Genomic DNA, 15,775 nt, shown 5'->3' on the forward strand with positions numbered 1-15,775 from the left:
CACTTAACTTATCCCAAGATTTATCTTAGCATCGTCTCGCTAGTCTTCACGTTTCGCCTTGCCCTTTCCTCTTTTATCTTACAACCGATATCAGGGTAGATCTTTAGTTCCACCATGACCATGTCTTTTTTGGTCATTTAATTTAACTTCTCTTTGTATTTCTCTGTAATATGTCCAAAATATCATAACCCTCTTTTCCTCATGTACTCTTCCGCTTGGTCTTATGTTGTATATATATATTCGTAGGTTGCACAACTATTTTTATACATGCGGTATGAGGTAGACGCAGTCTTTTTGTTTCTTGGTCCATCTTGCTTTACATATCACTTCCACACTAGAGCTTGCTCGCGCTAACGTTGTTCTGTCCTACCCATTTTTCTCTATCTTTTTTTTCCTTTGGGAACTCCTTGGTCTTCTCATTTCCTACCGTAGGAGATTTTTTATTCTTTCTCCTTGCTATTTGTATGTCACATCTCCGCGGCCAATAACTCTGTTGCCATATCTTAACCTTTACTCAACCATGGCCTTACTACCTTTTGTACGATCCTTAGATCGCTCAATCTTACCCTCTTATTGTATCCACTCCTTTTTGTATGCATCCATCCATTCGGTTCTATGTCAATGGTTCTCCGCACGGTCTTAGATATCATGGTTTCTATCCATTTATTATCGGCCTTTAGTCCTTGCTAACTCGTGCCAGCATGGGATCTTGCTTGAAGTTTAAACATTCCCATTAACATATAATAGTATCCGTTGACTTTATCTCACACTTGTATTTCTCTTGTCCACTTCCCCTCTTTAGGGTGTACCCATGTCATCCTCTATTTATTTTTAACTGTTCATACGCCTAAGATTCTGTTCCAACACATTTGACATACTGCACCCTATCTACACCTTCTGTTAGATCATCTATACTTTAGGTTGCCCCTGTAAGAAACCTTAATACAACCATGAGGTGCTTAGAATTCTTGATAACTAGTACCCAATCTAGTCTAAGTACTGGTACTCGAGTCATATAATTAATATAGTAGTTTATCCAGGGCCACATTCCTTTCTTCCCTACCATTGATTAGCTAGAGACCCTAATCGTTTCAACTTCTCCATTCGGAAGTACTTGTACTCTAGTGACCCGTGTTTCTAGCTCTACTATAACACTATCTCCATCCCAGTGAATACCACTTGTTCCTCTTAATGGACTCGCAATGCATCAATGGTTTTGTAGAGCTACCTCCCTCATCCTTGAGGGGTCTTTATATTTTCCACGGCGGAATCACATATCCACAATATTTCTTTATATCTCATAAGCTCTTACCCTTGTCAGGTACCTGAGGTTAACTTCCAATTCTTCTCAGTCTCATGTCACTTTTACTTTAATAATGGTCTTATCTTCTCGCCTTTTCGTACTACATCTTCAGTTCGTAGCTATCTATTCCTTTTTTTGTCCGATACTCGTACTTAATTGATCACGTCTATCTTGAGTGCTTCCTGTAGTAGTCCTTCTATTCTTTCAGTCCATGGCCATTGTTGTGCTCGAGGAGTTTCATCTTACCCCCATATCCCTTGGGAAAATCATTCATTGGTATCACCGACCCTTTTGTATCCTTCTAGTATATTATCAAATATATGAAGCACATGATTCTAGACAGCCCATAAGTTCATGTCTTCCATCCACAAGTTATTTTAGTCGCTTAATAACCAATAAAAGGTTACCATAAACCATCCTCTAACTACTACTAAAAGGAAATTAAGATCCAATCAGCACCACAATACTGTTTAGTGCCTAACTCGTATGGTTTCTCTCTAGGTTCATTCTTGAGTCGTGAACAACTTATCTCGTTCACCACTAATGGTTGAGGGTTCTGTACTTTCCCACAAAAGTAGAACCTAATTGCTGGACACCTTGCCCTCCAACAGGAGTTTTCCTCCAATATAAAACTTCCTAAGTAAACCTGGGCCCCCCTTACCAACAACACGGAGGGTACCTTTACATCTTTAGCTCATCATAATAGGGGTACTCGGTATCAACTTCCAAACCGTATGATGAACCTGTATCTCATTCCCTTTTTATTTCAAAAAAGAATTCAGCAGAGTTTCCTCTATATTCCTTACTATCCCAAACCTGCACTCAAAAAATACCAATAATACCATGCAAGGCCGACGTATATATACATCCAAATTATATCATATCATAGACACAATGCCTCACAGGGCCAATATATATCACCACCACACAGAGCGCCCAATATCAACAACAGTATAAAATAATGGACTTACCTCATATGTCCAACTCGAACTGCACCCGTTACACTTTCCTGTCTACTTTTTCCTTCAATCTTCGTCTTCACATTTCAATCATATTTCAATCTTCTTACCTTATCCAGCATGACTCTTTCACACCATTACTTACCTGAATACTGGGTAGCTTCCAATATCATCTGTCATTTTCTTCTATCGATGTCATTCTTCAGCTGAAACTAGAGGTTAGCAAAAAGAATTTCATGTCCTATGGCTAGGCTCTATCGCACGATCTAAGACAAGAAAGAAAGATAACATTCTAAATATCCTGTAGCATCCTCTTTATAGATATGGTGCATAACACACCGATAAACAAGACTCTACTAGACACGGTCTGTAGACATTCTAAGGAAAGACCGCTCTAATACAACTTTTGTCACGACCCAACCTCGTAGGCCATGACAGGTGCCGGAACTGGGCACTCGTATATACCTCTGCCAACTATAAGTAAACCTTTCCCCTATTTAAGTTATAATGAATCAATAGGCACGATAACATATAAGCCTACGAGGCTATCGTAACATATAGAAACAACTGTACACACATACATATACCACCCACATACATGTCCACCAACCTCTAAGAGTAAGAACCGTAACATAAGGCGGGACAGGGCCCCCATCGTACCCGTAAATAGATAAACATATACATCGAGGGTTAGTACCCAAAATCTAGGCTTCGGCATAATGGAGCGCTTCTGAACTGCTGAGTGGGACTCCTACACTGACAGATCCCTAAAGTATATATCTGTACCTGCGAGCATGAAACACAGCCCTCCCGAAGAGACAGAGGGTCAGTACGATATATGTACTGAGTATACAAAGCATAACTAGAAACATATCTGAAGTAAAGAGAGCCAGGGGGATAAATTCGTTACGTAAGAAAACATTGTACTTGTACCTCGTGAATCATAAAAATATGCATGCTCATATTATACAATATAGCCGGCCCTTTTAGGGCTCGGTGAATCATAACTGTAGGACCATCATAGGGCCCGGCATCATCACCACCTTATCACATCACATCATCATCTCATATATATAGACATACTTTCCCGGCCCCCTGTGAGGGACTCAGTGAGTTGTTCATGTCATCGCATTATCATTTCCTCATATAGCGTATCCGGCCCTTTAGTGAGGGACTCGGTGGATAATGCAGTGAACTACGCATGATTACGTACCCGGCCTGGGACACGGTGAAAGAAGGATTACGGTATACACGAGTAGAGTAGTGAGTAACCATATGCAATTTAAACCATCATTGGAGACTTGTTGAAATAAACAAAATGAACTATCATTCAAAAACTAGGACAATAGCCATAACAAGTACCTTTGAAGTGTCATTATTGTTTGCATCAAAGTAGCACTTTTGAAAATATCTACTCGTATCAAAGCGTAATAAAATATCTTTTGGAAGTCAAGAAAATGGCCATCTTAGTGGCTTTGAGAATGGGGACTTCCTTGGGATCACATATACTTTGTCTATTCGCTTCGTAAGGTTCATGCCAAAAAAAAAAGATTAACCTTACCTACTTACTACTTCCCAAGGTATAGATAAACTTGAGAAACCATAGTTCAATTATTAGAAAAGTTCTAGCTTAAAGGAGTGAATAAGACTCATGCTTTATACCACAACATAAATTATACCAACTTAGGATGGTTGAACACTTTCACATGAGTCGAGGCAAAAGGACATAAGTTCTAGGAAATTAAAAACGTTGGTCATCCTAGTGTACTTAAGAACAAGAGCTTCTTGTAGACTTTGTGCATTCTTCGTCCGTTGGATTTCTATGGGTCATGCCAAAAGAAAAAAGGGATAGGTTTTACATACTCTCTACTTTTCCTTATGTAGTCTTCATATACATATGTGTTGCGGAACGTACGGCCCGATCCTTAGATAGTAACATATGCCGAAGAACGTTCAGCCCGATCCTTAGATAGTAACATATATCATACTTGGTCCACAAGGGAATCGTTACCATAAACATTTCATCATAACATCATAATCTATGTCAAAGATATATCAAGAATGAAGAAGGGTTTCACATACTTATGCCAAAACATGCCAAGAGAAAGAAGGTAGCTTCACATACCTCTTTAGGGATTAATCATAACCCAGCTTGCCTCGATATTTCCTTAACCTATTTAACATGAAAGTAATACTAAGATTAATAACCTTTTATTTTCTAATTTCCAACTCTACACCCACGTATTCATAGAAATCATTCCCTTATCCCTTTCCCTCAACTAGTTTATTACTAGTTCCGCTGCTACCAAAAAACGGGCAGCATTTCCCCTGTAACTTCAACATCCTCGAGATTTCAACTCGGCCAAAGTATCAAAAACCATACCAAGAAAAACAACCAGCAGCATATTTACAATTAAATCACGTCAACACTACCCAATACAAGCTCCAAACAACTAGCTCCACACTACGATACCAAAATAGAGTTTTTAATTTTTATTTCACAAAATCGTAACCATACCAAATGGAGGGTCATGTGGCTGCAATCAGAATCATCCACACCCATTTTAGAACACTTTCCATCCTGCAACATACAATCCAACCAGCTTCAACTGCAGCACCACAAGCATGACACACTACGCGACTTCGATTTAACTACTACGACTTTAATGTAGTTTGTTTCTAGCGTCTAGCATCCTTATGCAATTTTTCCACTTACAAACTTATTTAAGACATGTAATATACCTCAAAACCATATCATAATTTCCAATTTGAAAGAGAAACCCTTACCCTACCCAAAACTTATCAAACTCGTCGAAACTTGCCTCGGAAGTTCTTCTAGCGCGACTGAAACTTCATGACTGTTTGCTAACATTTTGGGAAAGATACAAACCATAAATTTACATTACTAACACTTTCATACCTTTGTGGTATACCGTAGATAATTAATTCATAGAACGAAATCGGAGAGACTTTTTTTTTCTCCCAAATCTGGGCTTTCTCTCTCTAGCTTCAAGTTTCTCTCCTTTCTTTTCTCTAGAATTTTCTTGTAGTTTTTTTTTTTGATAAAGATGAACATAAGGGATAAGAATGGGTTGAAAAGTCATTAAATATGTATATATACCACCTTAGGGGGGTGACACATTTTAATCCCTAAGTGGTAACACGTGTCAAGCCCTCATAAGGCTAACGCACCCCCTCCTCTACTTAGGGGATGCCATATGGAATGTGGATCCCACCCCTTGCTGCAGCTGCTGCCATGTGGCACTCCCTCATACTTCCACGTGGCACTCTCTCATAGGCTTCCATGTGTCTCTTGTTTTTCCTCCTCGTGGATTCGTAATCTTGTCTTGCTTTACGAACCTATGTAAACCTTACTACGTAACCTTGGTATGTGCTCAAGTAGCTTAAGTATGTAATATTTCGTAATTGGTAGCTTACGCTAATAAGTCGAGTCCTATGACTCATTATTTGGTCTCCAACTTCTCCCGGATTCTTATAACTCTATTTCCAATCTTCTCTACTATGGGGTATCGCATTCTCCTTTTCTTAGAGTTGTTTGATAGCGTTATAGATTATCCAGCTCACATGGTGAATTCTAAGAAGCTTAAGAGCCTTTCAAGAAACTTAAGAGCTTAAGAAGCTTACGTAACTTAGGAACCTTCCAAGGTATAAAAGTACGGGGTGTAACACCTACATCCCCTAAGTAATCATCATCAACAAATTGTCCATCATAGCTAGATGAGTCACTCCAATGAGCACTCATGTTTTCACCTATTGAGACCACAAAACAATAAACAAGATAAGAGTAAGCAACAACAAAAGACTAGTACAATAAAATACTTTAATATGAGAATTTTTATGCATCATTCTCCCGTAATGGCATCATTTTTCTCCCGTAATGGCATCAATGTGTAGATGATCATTTACAATATATAAGTCAACTAAGAGTTTGGGTCTATTCCACATGGAAAGGTTGAATATAATTCGCCTTACAATGAGTTTTATTTCACTAGAGGTTTGTCTGTTGGTAAAATTTATGCATGAAAAGTAAATTATTATTATTATTATTTTTTTTGGGGGGGTGAGTAACAATTTTACTGTAGAATGTGAATGGTTTCTTAATGTCTTCAAGTTAACAAACACATATCTTAAAACATGGTTTTATCACAAATGTATGGAGACTCTAGGAGTGTGCTAGTATAGTCTATAATCTTGCAACATAGGTATCGATAATTGCTAAAATCAGTTGAATATCTCAAAGTAAGATATATTAGAGGTAATGATAGAAATTTGTCAATCAACTATCACAAATCATATGGATTTTATCAAACCCCAACATGTAATCTATTAAAATCAATCTAATGATGTAACATCCCCTAAAAACGTTGTATACGATATTCCAATTCTCGCCTAAATATGATACAGCCTCTGTATTTTGGGCATAACTTTTCATAGTAATATCCAAATTGGGTGATTCAAATTTTTTAGTAACCACAAGATCATTACCTACAACTTTTGTGAAGACCATATTTTAAATTTCGGAGGTTAAGTAGGTCAAATAAATTATTTTTTGTAAGGTAGGATGTTGTGACGGAAAGGGGTGTTTATAGAATAAAAATCATATCTCACTGTAGGTTTATCCAAATTGGTTGATTCTTAAACGATATAAAACTAGACTTCCATATCTACAATTCTTATGAAGACACCAAATCCTAATAAGGAATTTATCTTATTCAAACGCAGCTCTGAAAAAGAGTATTCTATTAAAAAGAACTCATCTCACCTACCATGGAAAGATCTAGATACATTTGACATCACTCATGACATAAATTGTCCTCCATTTAACATCATCCATGACATCAATATATTCCATTAAATTTTCAGATTTTTCTTTATAATTATTTTATTTATTGTTAGGTCCCTCTTTCCCACCTATAAATACCCACCTTATTTCCTCATTTTATTCATCAAGCTTTCTCAAAGCAAATCTTCTTTATATACACTTCTTTACATATTCTCAAATATAGTTTTAGTTCTTAGTAGTGAACAAATACTATTCCGGTAATTCATATACTCCGGGTAGTACACAAAACGTTCCGGCAAGAAGAGAAGCTAGGACTCAAGAGTGTTCATTAAGTCTTTCGGTACCGACTAAAGCTTCGGATTCCAGGTATGTAAGGCTTTAATGAGAGTATTCATTCCACTCTCATGTCTAAATTATTTTGATTATATGATAAATTATATTTATTTTCTTTAACCTCTACTCTAAGTTATGTGTGTGTTTATCCATGGGTTCTTCCACCCATGTAGTCCAAAAACTCTTTCAATTAAATATCTTGATTTCAAGTAATATTTTCTTGTGGTAAATTCTTATTTTTACTTAATAGTATGAATCATGGTTAAACTAATGATTATTGATCTATTTTGATGCGACATAATTTCATATTATGAATTGATGATTTGCAAGTAATTCCTCTATTTATCTATTTAAAGGTTCTTGAAATTCATGGTGGGTTGTTTAAAGCATGATTTTTAATTAATAGATTTCAAAGTATTTATGTATATTTATTTACATACATATTTGCAAGTTGAAGTGATTTGAACCCACCTAGTTTTACTATGTTTTTAATAAAATTTGACTTGAAAGCTTTGACTCCAAATAAATGTTTATGAAAGCAATATCTATGATCAAAAAGGGAGTCTTATGAAATGAAAGAATGATGAAATGATATGAATGATGGATTCTTTATGCAATAAGGACAATTCTTGCATATTTGAATTATCAAATGCTTTAATGAGCTATTCTACCGAATATGATGTTTGAATTCTCAAGTTATATGCTATGAAATTTTGAAGTATTAAACTATTCCGTGGGATTGACTTAGCACCGAATGAGGCATTGAGGTGGGATTCGGTAAGGGAATCCTAGTAGCAACCCCTTGTCTCATTAATTATGTGACAACATAGGAGCCCTTGTAGGCTTAGGCTAATGGATCCATAAATAGCCCTTAAAGTTAAAGTTAAAGAAATGAATGAAGTTGACGGAGTTCTACCTGGCGAGTAGTCTCCCCGGCCAACATAGGGGGTTATATTGGATTCCATGTAATAGCTCGCATGGTCTTAAATGTCGGTTATGGTTAATTTCCCACAAAATAAATGTTTTAAAGGATATATATATGATTTATTATGCATACATTAAATTATGTTCCATATTACATAAATGTTTTAATGTTTCCTCAATGTTCATGCATCCTTACATACTTAGTACATTCAAAGTACTAACGATACTCTTTTGCCTACATGATATCACCATGTAGGGATCAGTTCTCCTCCTCGTTCTCCTCCACGTGGCTAGTTGATATTCCATTGAAGACTACTTTTGGTGAGTTCTCATGTTCCGGGAACAATACTCCTTTATCTTTCTAGCTTATGATATGTTAAGATATTTTACTATGGCATTTCTTCTATTATAATTGAGGGTGAGCTAGGGACTTGTCTTAGCCCCATTAAATCCAATAGTTAGAGGTATTGTTGGACATATGTAAGTTGAAGATTTACTATTATAATTTCCGCTTATTTATTTATCATCATTACCTATGAAAGGCTAAAAGAATGCTAAGAGGCTTGATTGAGGTACTTTTGGGTTCCTCATTCGCCATGTCACGTCCAGGCCCTAGGCTTGGATCGTGACAAATGCTTTAATTCAACTAAATTATTTCAAGCTTTAGTTGTCAAGCGAATTCAATCGAGTCATAATCAACCATCTATTGTTACTCTAATGTCCTTTCACAAGCAACATGTTATACTACAATAAATCAGAGTTTGCAACCACAAATTACATATGAAAACATAAAGAGACATGAACCCAATTTTATACAATATTTAAGAAGCAATTAAATAATACCCAAATATAAATTAGTCATTCATACATTGCACACCCCTAATAATAGGGAAATTAGCTATTCATGGTAGAAATTAAAGAAGATATACCAAAATTCTCATCATAATAGCTATTGAGTTGAATTTCTAAAGAAATGAATCTTCAAAAACCTTTAATCACAAAAAGGTTCCCCAAATCTCCAAGCACAAGCTTCTTCCCAATGCGAACGTTTTAGCAAAGAAGGTACTCAGAATTTTCAGAATGTAAAGGTTATTTTTCTCGTACTTCAAAAATCTATTTATACTTTAGAGAAATTCTTCATAAAATTGCCTTTCGATCCAATTCGGTGAGCTCGATCGGGCTCACCAAACGTGTCGATAATACGGTAAGTGGTCAGTTCACCTTGGTGATCTAGCCTGAAAAGTTGATTTCTTCAGGCGACTGTATTATTTGATTATACTTCAGACCTTCACCAAATTAGTTTGGTGATGTGCCGATTATTCCATACTATCGCCAACTTGAGAGGAACTTAAGTGACAAGAACTATTGTTTTTCTGTGATCCAACTTCATTTCGGTGATGCACCAATCTTCCTTAGTGATGCTTAGTATAATTTTGACTACTTTCTTTAATCTTTTAATTCCATAGTAGCCTTAGGCTATAATGCTGAAATATAATTATCTAATGATCAGAAAAGGATACAAATGAGTATTAAGGACATTACTTTTAATGAAACAAAAGCCTTAAATGAGTCATAAATCTCTTACTCATCAATAGACACTTCTAGATCGTAATTTGCACACAAAAGAAAGTTTAGGAGTACCATCAGTACAAACACTATGTAATGGTAGGCATCATAGACCAACTAAGATTAGTAGAAATATATTATCATAGTTATATAACACATAGACATGCATTGCACATAGTTAACTCATAAGAACATTCGTGAAGCACAAAAGAAACTCACTTATCAATCTAACTCGCCGGGTAAATCGAAACAGGCTTGTCAAAATGCAATAAGTCATTCAACATATCAACAGTTATCCAAGATACAGACAAGTCATATAGAAATCATATTCATCCTGGCCTTGCAGTTGCACAATCACTACACCTGCTAGGAATCAATCATATACCTCTCGAATCATCAATTTCACTCTCATATATACTAAAGCGTATGTTGTTTGTGTATCTAACCATGAACTATAGGGGAACCTAGGTGTCCATATTCCATATCGGCATGTTACCCAATCCCACACAATTGCTTGTCTATAAGCTCAAATCAGACTTGAGCTACTCATCATCCGAATAGTGGTGATGTACTTACTACATTTGCACATTTTAATATACCATCCTTTCTAATTTCTTCTCAAGGTAACACATCAAGCATACATAGTCATAATGTCCTCATACATAATCATCATCACATCATAGAGTAATTACCAGTTCATAAACCGTAACGTCAATGATTAATTAATTCAATAAATTTCATGCTAAATCATAACAGCAATATTTAGTTTCATCAAACAACCAACCACTATGTTTGGAGATCAAATCAAAATGTAATACAACTCACATTATATATTAACAACTAAGTAAAGTCTAACTCCAGGTAAACTGTAACCTACCTCACATGATGAATTGGAAGAGAACAAGCTAAATTGTCAGAGCCTTTCCTTTCCTCAATGCCTCATATCGCTCAACGTCTAAATATATAAAGTACTGGGTCACTTTAATAATCTACTTTATTCAAACAAAGTTTTTGGTTATTCAACCCCACCTAATTCTACCTTTTTAGAAGTTCTAACGAATAATCAATGGGTTATTTTATCAAATTAGAAGTTTTCGTGATCAACCAAATCTCATTCATGAAGTTTTGATCCCATTAACCTCTATTGAACAAATTATATGCTCAAGAACCCATTTTATGGGGTTTCTAGATTCTCCAGTACTAAAATTATAGCCTAGATTAATAATTTCATGATAGAAGACCAAATTCAATGGAGAAGAATGAAAAATATGCATAATTACTAAAACTTAACATTCTACCCCGACAATTCTAACCCTATGTTTTACCCCACAAGGGTCTACAAAGAACTTATCCTTTGATTCTATAAAGAAAATGAAATTCAGAAGGAAAGAAAATAGTGCTAGGTGTCTTAGGTGTTCTCTGATCGAGTAAGGAAAGTTATGACTAAGACTTGGGCAAATAACTAACTTAAACACGGAATACAATATCTCGACCTTCGCTATAGCGAAGGTCTTGGCTATAGCGAAGCAAAGGCTGCTATAGAGAATAGTGAAGCCTCGCAGCTTTCCTGCCATTGCTATAGCGAGCCTCCCTTCGCTATAGCAAAGCCGAATTTAGTTTTTGAAAAGGGTACTTTAGACTTTTCCCAAATTATTAGTTAATGAACCTAGACGTTTTTAGGACCTAATTCAACTCTATAAATTAACCTAAACCTCTAATTCTATTTATTCTTCTACAATTCACCTACTCAAATATTTTTCTCTCTACAAAAGACTCTCAAGGGCTCCATTGAAGACTTCAAGTAAAATCACTCAATCTCTCCATCAAAACTCTCAAGTTCTTCCTAATTATTTGGTGTTCTCACTTAAGGTATGTGGGTATTGATTCATGGATTCTTTCATCCATAAAGTCCAATCAATTTCCCAAGATTTTCTATCAAATTAAAGTATGGTATTTTAAGCTACTGCATCTTCAATTTGCAGCAGGCAACAAGCTTTTTCAAGGCCTTCCTCAACAACTCCAAGGATGCTGGTTGCTACAACTCAATATACTTCCTCTACCTTCATCCTCCTTAGCTGATATATGCTCAATCCTGAAGTGGATGCAACCTTCCATTGGGACTTACTTGGTATGACAAGACTAAAAAGGGCAAAGATGAAAAGAATTTTCCCACCCTATGCGAGATAAAAGGTTCATATACTTGTTCTTCTTCAATTTAGCTATGTATGGTACGTAGCATAGTTGAATAGGACTAGTGTAGGTTACTTTCTTATTTTCTCATGGAAAGGGAGAGTCTCCCTCATTTATGCTTTCTTAGTCGATTTGTACCGGGAGGAGTCCTCTCATAGGTTTACTGCTTTCTAGTTATAGTTAGTCTCCTTTTTGTATCGGGGATGAGTTAGCCGACCTTAATAGGTTAGCCGACTTATGAACCACCATAGGATCGGAGGTAAGGTTTATGTCCCCCTCCTTGTATTTTTACTTTATTTATTTATGTTAAGGCTTGGGGGTGATGCTCAACCCCTGACTGTGCACGAGAGGTGGGAGCCTCGTGTAGGGTCTGTTCCCATAAAAAAAAAGTATGATCATGAGTCTATTTTAATATAAATTGATGGTTATTGCATTAAATTGAAGAGTTTTTTTTATGAATTCTCCTATTTTGATTTCTAGGGTTCATGATGTAAAATATGAGTATTTTCAATTATACTTTCTAATTATATTATTATGAATTATGTATGGACTAAAAGAAAGTTTATGATCATGCATGTTTTCAAGTCAATTTCATGATTTTCAAATCAACTGATCATGCATTTATGTCTTACCCTAATTTCAAGTATAAGCTATGATCATAAATTTTCAAGTATGAATATGTCTATGTATGTATGATTTGTAATGTGGAAGGACAATGCCCGCATTGCACTTATGTTATAAAAAGGAGCTACTCTATGATTTCAAACCTATGATCATGACTATGATATATGTAAATATGATTTATATGCTATGTATGTATTCCGTGGAATTTGACTTAGCACCGAGTGAACTTGAGGTGGGGGCCCTACCAAAAGCCCTAGTAGCAACCTCGTGTCTCATAAACTACGTGCCACCGTAGGTTGCCTTCATGGCCTAGCTAGTGGATACACATATAGCATATGTATGACACGCCTAGTGGGGTAGAGTCTACCTTGACAAGTAGATTCTCCTTTTCTTCGATGTAGGGGAAACATTGGAATTCCATGTTATAGCTCTCATGGTCTTATTGTCGGTTATGGTTCATATCCCACATATGTATAGTCCTTCTCATGTTTTAAATGATTAATCCCATCTTTTACTTTATATGATACTCTTATGATTTATTATGCATTGATCCTTCTTAAAGACTACTTATGATTTTTACTACTTCTCCTATCATGCTATTTAAAATAGTCATTTGCACAAACATGGTACATACTTAGTACATTCCAACGTACTAATGCATACTTTTTACCTACATTGTCTCATAATGTAAGGGTTGAGGTTGAAGATTATATTCGTCCACCTGGCTAGTTAAGCTTTTCTATCCGGCGGTGTTTGTGGTGAGTCCTCATTTATCGGGGACTAGTCATTGAGTTGGTTATTATTTCAAAGACTTTTGTTTTGTTTCATATTGAGGGTGAGTTAGGGACATGTCTTATCCCCCACTCATACTCATGTGTAAAGACATTTAGTTGGACAAATATTTCGAGGCTATGTTGTCATGTGACATTCTTCATTTACTATTCATAGTTTAGATTCTCTTGTGATATTTCTGCTTTTACTTTACCTTATGTATGCTTATGATATGTACAAGAGGCTTGGTTGGAGCCCCTTGGATTTTCGATCGCTGTGTTACGACTAGGCCCTAGGTCGGATCGTGACACAATTATTTTAATTTATTTGAAAATGAAGAAGCTAAGAAATTAATCAAATTGTGGAGGGACAAAATTGAGTGTCAACACCAAGCTTATTTGGGCTCAGGTAGGTTTTTGTTTGATGGTTGAACTACTTGTTATATGTGCAATTTACGTCAGGAATAAGAAAAATGGAAACGAACTATGCAGGTAGTGTGGTTCTGGTAAGCTGTGGATCTTGTGCAGATTATGTTTGTCATATTGTGGTTTCTATTTTGAATTATACTATTTTGGTTATTCTATCGCCTTGCATGCTCAATATATTATTTCATACGAACATTTTCACTAAATGAGGGTGTTGCAATCATGTCTGTAGGTTATTAGATAGAGAAAGGTCCTCATTATGTTGTTGAGTTTAACTAATTTTCTTTCGGGGTTGCTGAGTTTGGAGTTTCCTTTTGCTTAGCGTAGCTGATGGATATGTCAGGGCCCTTTACCAATTAGGTATTAACATTTTTTTATTTTAGAGGCTTGTATACATTTATTGTGGGTCTTGTAAGTCGTTTATGGCCATGTTGACCTTGTTGTTAGTTGTGGTTTTCAGACAATGACATGAACGACCTTATATTGTACTTTTGTTATATTTGGAGTTTCTCTGCTGCGTTTCTTTTGATATTTGACTTGGACTTAATGACCTGTTTGTGTTATTTTGGTAGTTTTAGTTGGTTTGCTCTGTCAAGTAAGACACTAAATGTAGGTCATGCCTCCCTAGATTGGGGCGTGGAAAAAAATCACTATGCCCATCAAATTTTTTTTACCTCTCCCCAATTTCGAAAAGAAACCTTCTAGAGTCTTCACACCATTGACAGAATTCTAGACTTAATTTTATGAAAGACTGAATGTTGTGAATATACTCAACCCGATAGAAATAAAAAATCAATCAATCTTTTGACCAAAAGATATAAGGGGGACAAAGGCGTGCATATCACTTAGTAATGCTCGAACACGACACAAAGAAGTGTGTAAACCTTACACGTAAAATTCAAGATTTGATCGACAACAAAGTGATCAAATAGTAGGGATACTTCTCTGAATGTTGACAACGACATTATCTAAACATGAGAGTGTGACCATCAATGTGATAGGCTGTGAAGAAGATTGTGTTACTGGTGATATTATTAAAGGGATTCTGTGTCAATAGGGTTGCAGGGCATATCTTCATTGGGTGTGAATGACTATTCTCTAGTCTCAGAGTCTAATAACATGATTAAAACAATCACACAGGTAGAAATGAAGAAATTTTGGAAGAAAATGCAACCAAGAGCTTTCCACTATCAAACATCCAAAGAAAATACCTATTTGAATCCCAATCGTGACATACACAATAACTCCAAATTAGCATATAAGAAAATAATGAAAAGGACAAAAGAATAAAACAGGATATGTAGAATATGTAATAGAAAATGCAATAGATACAACACCACCTAGGAATCAATCTAGGAGAAGACAAATACACAAACAACATCACCTATAAGAAATACTGAAAGGAAAGCAAATCAACAAGGTCAAATTTATAACGTATTCACATTAAAAACAAGGAACAAACAAGACATACCCAATTATGTATAACTTTTTAAATTTTAGATAGTTCAAATTTCTTACGTTTGTAAGTTCATTTATTATTTTTGTAAGGATGATTTCAATTTGATTAAAGCAATAAAATAGTCACTAGGTAGCTTCCTAGAGACCTTGTTTTTTCCTCAGAAAAAGTAAGCATATTGATATGACAATTGACAAGCTTATCACAAATAGCTACAACAACTAAGAGCCCGTTTGGATTGCCCCTTTTTAGCTTTTGGACGTGTTTGCCTAATATTAACTTTAAGTCAGAAAGTTCTTAAAGTCAGTCAAAAATGAAAAATTAGGATTCCTAACTTTTTTTTTTCAAGTGCTTAAAGTCATTTTCTTTGACCATGGAAATTACTTTTATATCCCTCATATTTTAACTAAATTTCTAAAC

This window comes from Solanum dulcamara, chromosome 7 (genome assembly GCF_947179165.1).
Source record: "Solanum dulcamara chromosome 7, daSolDulc1.2, whole genome shotgun sequence".
Lineage (NCBI taxonomy): Eukaryota > Viridiplantae > Streptophyta > Magnoliopsida > Solanales > Solanaceae > Solanum > Solanum dulcamara.